We start from the raw sequence: 7,363 nt of genomic DNA, 5'->3' as shown, positions 1-7,363 counted from the left end.
TGCTTGATTAATGTTAGACCCAAAATAACTAAATGAGGGATATATGAATATGGATAGTGGAACAGGGGATTTTTCGTAACTGCAATGATTTCTCATTACCCTAATGAATGCTTCCTCTGTTGAGAATAGGGTGATTCAACATAATACTAGCTAGTAGATGTTATTAGTTGAATTTTGTCCCACTAAAATTCATATGTTGAAGTCCTAATCCCCACTACTTCAGAATGTGACTGTAGAAGTAGTCGAGAAAAAGGGTCATTACTAATGTAATTAGTTAAGACAAAGTCATCCTGGAGTAGGGCAGGCCTCTCTGTTACAATATGACAGCGGTTCTTGTAAATGGGGGAAATTTGGAAACAGACATACACACATGTGAACATGAAAGTGGAGATTGGGGAGGGGGATGCACCCATAAACCAAGGAATACCAAAGATGGTCAGCAAACCATCAGAAGCTACAGGAGAGGCATAAGAAGATTCTCCCTCATAATCCTCAGAAGGAACTACCCTGCCAACACCTTGATTTTGGATTTCTAGCCTCCAGAATCATGAGATGATAAACTTCTATGGTTTAAACCATGTAGTTTGTGTTATTTTGTTACAGTAGCACTAGGCATCATCCTCTGAGTATGAGCTAAGTTTTTTCCTAAATTTTGCCCCGAACTTAACTGAAGACAATTTATTTTAAAAAGGGTTGAGAACTATATTCAATTTTCTATGATAAACCATAATGGAAAACAATATATATAAAACAATATGTATATATATACATTCTTATGTAATATATATATATTTCTATATAGATATCTGAATCACTTTGCTGTACAGCAGTAATTAACAAAACATTGTAAATCAACTGTATTTCAATAAAAATTAAAATAAAAAGAGAACCAATGAATAAGGGGTGATGGGAGGTAAGTGTGAGAAGGGCTCAAGTACACTAACTAAAAAGCTGAACAAAAATTACTATAAATTTTTTATAGATATACATACATGTAGTAAAAGATTAAAATGCAGATTGAAAAGATACTAATGGACTTCAGGATGGTGGTTACTTTTATGGAGAGAGGACGGGGAATGGGAAGTGAGGGGTGATGCTTCAACCATACTTCTAAATTATTTCCTTAGGGAAAAAAGAAGATCTGGGTAAAGGGTACATGACATCTATTATAATATTCTCTGTATTTATGCTTTACTATTTCATAATTAATTTTAAGTTGAATAAAATAAAATATATTTGCATAAACTTTCACATTATCGTATTAGAAAAATAACAAAAGTAAAAGTAAAGATTAGTGCACTTGCAAAGCCCCAAGTATTCACATATTTGCTTTACATGTAGTAGAGCCTCTTCCCTTAACAGATATTGCCAGAATTTCTATAGTTTCTAGAAAATAACAGAGCAGAGACATAATCTTTGCCATTAAGTAGCTAAAATGTTAGTTGACAAAACAAAATGTATCTATGGGTAATGATACTGTAGCTTTACCTAGGCCACATGGAAATGGGCTTTCCCTGAAGCATAGTGACATAAGTAAAGGCAAGCCTTCCAACATTTTATGTCAAACATACCAGAAAGCTAATACAAGGGGAAAAAATAAAGGCAATGACTTGGAATAGTAATCTAAAGTTTCCTCAGTTTGTGAAACAACCATTCAAAATAACTTAGAATTTACCCTAAAAGAAAAGTTCGGGGGAAAAAAGTAGTAGGACCCCTTAAGGATTAAGCACAGGAAGTTCTATGTGAGCAAATGAGCTCTCCCCTGTATAACTTTTTTCTGTCTCTTCAGTTTATTTTCATTTTTAACTTTTATTGGTGATAGCTTATTTAGAATACCAAAAGATATGAATATTGCATTTTTATGCACCTAGCACATTTGTTACTTTGTTCATTACTAGAAAGTTAATCCTTTTTTTGCCATTTGGTAGCAACTGTGAAATAGCTATTCCAACCCCCTTATCCAACCCTCCTCTCCTTTGATCACCTCACACTCTATGAATTCAAAAAATGATCATCAGATTGCCTTCCCTGAATGTTTAAAATCTCCCAGATTTACAACATTTTCCTGAGGTCCTGTTGTCTAGAATGCACTCGGTGCTTTGTGACCACCTAGAGGGGTGGGATAGGGATGGCGAGAGGGAAGGGATATGGGGATATATGTATACGTATAGCTGATTCACTTTGTTATACAGCAGAAACTAACACAACAATGTAATGCAATTATACTCCAATAAAGATGTTAAAAAAAAAACAAGCCTTCCATTATAAAGTCTTAGCCCCAAGTTATCAGTATCAACTCCCCTTTTTCATGAAGAAATTTTATTTTAGAAAATGTAGTGTCTTTCCTGCTTCAAGTCTAGGTCAGAGCCATCTCAAACTACTGATAGATATCCCCGAATTTAAACTTTGGGGTTGGGGGAAGATTAGAGTATATTTGTTCTGTCCTGGAAGGCACTGAATTATTAAGCGATCTACTTTCTTCCCAGTGACCAGCTTTGCAAACACAGGGATCTCAGGAAGTAACAGTTTTCATTTCACAGTCCTTGAACAACTGTGGTAAGATAAAGAGAGAGAGAGGTGTTTCTCTTTACTTAGCAGAATGGTATGTGAAATTAAGTTATATCCCATGGATCACCCCTGTCTGCCCTTGACTTGGCCAGTCTGGGGGCTGCTCCTGTATCTGTGACTACCTCAGTCACCAGTGGTGTTTCTAGATAAGCTTAGACTAACTGAGAAAGGGATAAGCCTGAAGGTATACCTCTCTTATGCCTCTTCCTACCTTTGTGGATATTTTGAGATAATTTAAATAGAGAATTTCTAGACCAGTGGTTCTCAACCTTAGCTGCATATTCAAATCACCTAGGGGGATTTTTAAAACGCTAGTGTCCATTCCGCACTCCAGACAAATTAAACTAGAATCTCTCAGAGTGGGATCCAGGCATCAGAAAATTTTAGAGCTCTCCAGGTGACTCCAATGTGCAGCCAAGTTGTAGAACCACCGCTTCACTTTTAAAGAAATTTGTGGGCTCAGGGAAACCGTATTGATTTCATCTTTCCCTCCCATCACCCAGTACACACTTTACCTACCAGATAAAATAATTTAGTTAGGACACTGTTCTTGGATTGCACCTAAAACTTTTTTATTGGTTAAATTAAGGTGAGTCTTTTCATGTGGTTTGGAATAGAGAAATCTTAAAAACAATCTTTGATGAAGTTGATCATAGTCTGGTGACATGAAGTGACAAAAAAATCAGGTGGTAAGTCATAATTACAACTCGAAACTGGTTCCTAGGTAGAACTGTTGGTATCTCACCACTACTAGACTTGAGTGTGGGTAATATGGCATATTGAAAATGGGAGGAACAAGAAAGGATAAAGTCTGTGAACTATTTCCTTATTAACCGCTCAGCTGGTAGATGCTATGGCCACTATTTTAAGTTTGTTCAAAGTGTTCTAATATCTTTAGAGCTATACCAGAGTTAAACTATTGTAGATCTGTAATAAATATTGGCAAGACCAATTGTTCAATACATGACAGCACAGGATGATTTAGCTAATAGAATGCAAGCTTCAGCGCACCACACTTTCAAAGGCCCATTTTAAGACCCATACTTTAATTTTGTGGTTTTTCTTAAATAGTCAAGAGGCACAAGCACTAGATCCACCCATGAATGACAGACCAAATCATTAAAGAGTCCAACATAAAGGATCGCAGCCATTATTATTTTTTAACACTGGGCTCTTGTACCTCTAAGAATTTGGTACATTCCATCCCCTAAGGTTCAGGAGCCCTTAACTACAGCCAGGCAAGGGACGCCTGGAGCTGCTGGAGGCCTTGCTGAGAAATAAACGAAACAACAAAAAACTGTTTTCTAAATTTCCTTCCCTTGCTAATGTGACAAGGTGTCACAAATTGGAAGTTGAGACAAAAGCACCAAGATACAGGAGATGCTGCATTCCAAAGGGGAATAGCACTTCAACAAAACACACAAAGGAGCTAGCCAAAGAAAGTCCTTACCCACATGAATGGTGTAAAAGGGCTAGGTTTAGAAAGAGAAGTGGATTTTTGGAGAGAATTAAAGTCAGTAACTTTAGAATCAGTGAGGCAAATTCAGAGATTACAAAAGAGATCAGTATAGAAGGAATGAAATCCACAGCGATGTGAACGCTGCGAGCTCTGGCAAAACGCACTGAGGGGGAAACATGTCTGCGTCGAAATGTTTCTACTTCACTCCTTTGTGTTCGATTTCTGAGAGAACTGTCACGTTTTAAGAAGCGAAATTTACCCAATACTTTCACAGCCTCCGGCCTGGGAAAAGCGTATTTTCTTTCTAGGGGAGCTTCCCGTGAAATCCATCTTTCTTATCGAGCCTCAGAGTATGAAACCAGAGACAGAAGCTCAGCCTACCGTCCCATCTCCCGTTCGAAACCCCGCAGCAAAATTAAGTGAAAATACTAATCCGTTCGCAAATCTTCCATTTAGAGTTTACATGAATAACTGTCATTTTGTTTTTTCATGGAACAGGGACTAAAGTCACTCTTGATTTCACTTTGTGGAAGACCATCTCTAATCCCTGCTGAGGATGGAAAGGAATAAAATTTTTAAACGGAAAGGTTACTAGCATAACCCAAGCAAACTGTTAAGTACCTGGAGGCAAGATGGTTAATCTTCAGATTCTACAGGAATGGGCTGTGATCGTAAGGCAGAAGAGAATTGTTTCCGGAGCTAGGAAACAAAAGGTTGGAGATGCTGGGGATCGAACCCGGGACCTCATGCATGCTAAGCATGCGCTCTACCACTGAGCTACATCCCCATCGCGCTTGAAAGCTGTTTTCTAAACTACCTTCATGAAATAAAACAAATTTACATTTTTAAAACAAAATTATTTTGTTCTTTTCTAAACGATACAATTCTCACCCGCTATTTTATAGAACTCTGTTACCAAGGAATTCCTATTAACCTGTATCTTGCAGACATTCAGTGACTGATGAGAATACACTGATCTCGGAAATCTGAGTAGGAAACAGTCTCACAGACGCTCCTTTTCTGAGTGCTTGTCTCGTTTGCCAAAAGATATGTGGAACAAAGGAAAATTCCTTACAGGAAGGATAAGAAAAATACTTTGCCAATGACTGTCTTTAATTATGAAACCTACCAATCTATCCCCAATTCCCCTCCCCAATTCTGCACCCTAGTCCCGGACTCCAGAAACCGCTATGTAACTATTAGAAAACAAGGAGCCAATGAAGGTATTTCTGATAGAAAAATAAATTCCTTCCACTCTTAGGAACTGGGAGGGCTAAAGGGTAAAGATGTTGGATTGCTTCCTAAGGCCTCTGATCCTCATTTTATCCAAAGAATACAAATCAAATCCAAGGAATACGAATCCTCGGATCTTGTTCTGATTCTTTGGAAAGAAAAGCCAGGAAGTAAGAAACGTGTTACTTTTAAGATTGAGGCAAAACCTCTGCTTCCGGGTTGCTTTATTTTTTCTGCAGAGGGAGTGATCCTTTGGAATTCAGATCACTCTCAACAAGGGTCTCAACAAATCAAGAAGGTTTTATCCCTGCCTAGTTCTGGGAAGTCCCCAGATATAGTAACCTGTGAGCAAACCTGGAAGAATGAATAAGAATGTCAAATAGAAAGGAAACGAAAACTGAGGATACAACAGGCATACAGGAGTGGAACTGTATGTAGTTCAGAACGGTTTGAGTTGGGAGGTGCAAGGTGGAGATGAAGGCAGAGAAATCAGCTTGACCAAGATGACACCTGCATTTCTCATCTTTTCACCTTGCTAAGAGAACCTAAATTTTATTCATGTAGTAGAGATGGTGGTCCCAGACAGTTTACATAAAACATGAGTCATCTAAAATAATTATGGTTTTTCCATTTCTTTTTGCCAGGGATTGTTTTAATGGTAGATTCATGACCCTCTGATGGATAAGTTACACTAGGCAATCAGCCTAAAATCTTCGGATTTTTTTCAGGATAAAAAGAGAAACATGTGAGGAGAGCCACACATCTTAATTTAGCATTGCTATTTGATTTTCAAATAGTAGTCTGCAAGCTTGAGAGAAACATAAAAATTGTATATTTTTTGTAAATAATGATTATTCCTTTAAGAGAAATGTTAAAAAGGCTTGCTGTGAATATTAGTTATCTATTGGTGAATAATACTCCAAAATGTACAGGGTTAAAAAAAATAATATTTATTATCTCAGATTCTGTGGGTCAGGAACTCCAGTGTGGCTTGGCTGGGTAATTCTGGCACCAGGTGTCTCTTGAAGTTGAACTCAGGGTGTCTACTGTGCATGCAGTTCTCTGAAGGTTGGACTGCGTCTGGAGGATCTGCTTCCAAGATGGCTCATTCACATGTGGGTAGGAAGCCTCAGTTCCCCCTCATGTCTTGGTGACTGACTCAAGTGGGAGAAGACTGCACAAGGGTGTGATTACCAGGAGGTAAGGATCATAGGGGGTCTTCTTGAAGGTTAGCTAAGACACTGTGTTATCCTTAATTGTATATCAGTACTTATTACAATACCCAGTGTAAGTAAATATTTGAATCATTTTTAAAATGTAAATGAATGGATGGATAGAGAGATGGATGTTTGCATAAATGAATAAACAGGAGAATATTTTCAGTGGCTACTTAGGAAATTTTAAAAGTGAGAAATCATGAAATTTGGCTTCAATTCCATTCAAAGAAATGGAAAATGTATAAAAATGTATAACTTATCAAAGCTAACATAAAAAGTTATAGAAAATCTGATTTAATATATTGCCATTTAAAAAACTGAATCGGGAATTGAAGCAAAATTTCCATAAAATTTGATTTCCAGTCTGAGATCAATTTACTGGCATGTTCTATGAAATCGTAAAGGAAGCATTAACCTCTGTGTTGTACAAAATATTCTGAAAAACTATAAATTATTTTAGGAGATTAGTATAATACTGATACCAAAACCCAGTGGAGAAAATACAAGAAGGAAAAATTATAGGACCATTTCACTATAAGTACAGAGACAAAAACGTATAAAAAACTAGCAAACAGACTTCCAGTTTCTGGTTCCATATATAAGAGGCTGGGAAGTCACCACTCCATTCTATCAAGAAGGAAAAAGCTGAGCAGACTGAAAAATCAACACCTTTTCTTGAATCTATAAGAGAGGTGTGGACACAGGGCAAACGGCTGCCCCCAAGAATGGAGAGATAGACAGGTGAATAAAGGGAGTGATGACTTACCTGAGCAGTGACTCACAAGTGGAAACCACAGAAAGAACAAAAACCTGAACTGTAATGATAAATTGCTTAAGGATCCATGTAAGCAAGTCTGAGAGTTAAAAACTCCAGGGACCCTGAATC

At 37.5% G+C, this 7,363-nt stretch overlaps 1 non-coding gene across 1 annotated transcript; it reads right to left on the bottom strand.

Moving 5' to 3' along the window:
• Positions 1 to 4,742: 4,742 nt before the first annotated feature.
• On the bottom strand, positions 4,743 to 4,814 carry TRNAA-AGC (transfer RNA alanine (anticodon AGC)). The gene has a single exon. It is a non-coding gene; the product is annotated as a tRNA-Ala (tRNA).
• Between the last annotated feature and the right edge of the window lie 2,549 nt (positions 4,815 to 7,363).

The sequence above is a fragment of the Globicephala melas genome, chromosome 11 (genome assembly GCF_963455315.2).
Source record: "Globicephala melas chromosome 11, mGloMel1.2, whole genome shotgun sequence".
NCBI lineage: Eukaryota > Metazoa > Chordata > Mammalia > Artiodactyla > Delphinidae > Globicephala > Globicephala melas.
Note: the sequence above shows the minus strand (reverse complement) of the source record. Positions and strands in the feature narration are given on the sequence as shown.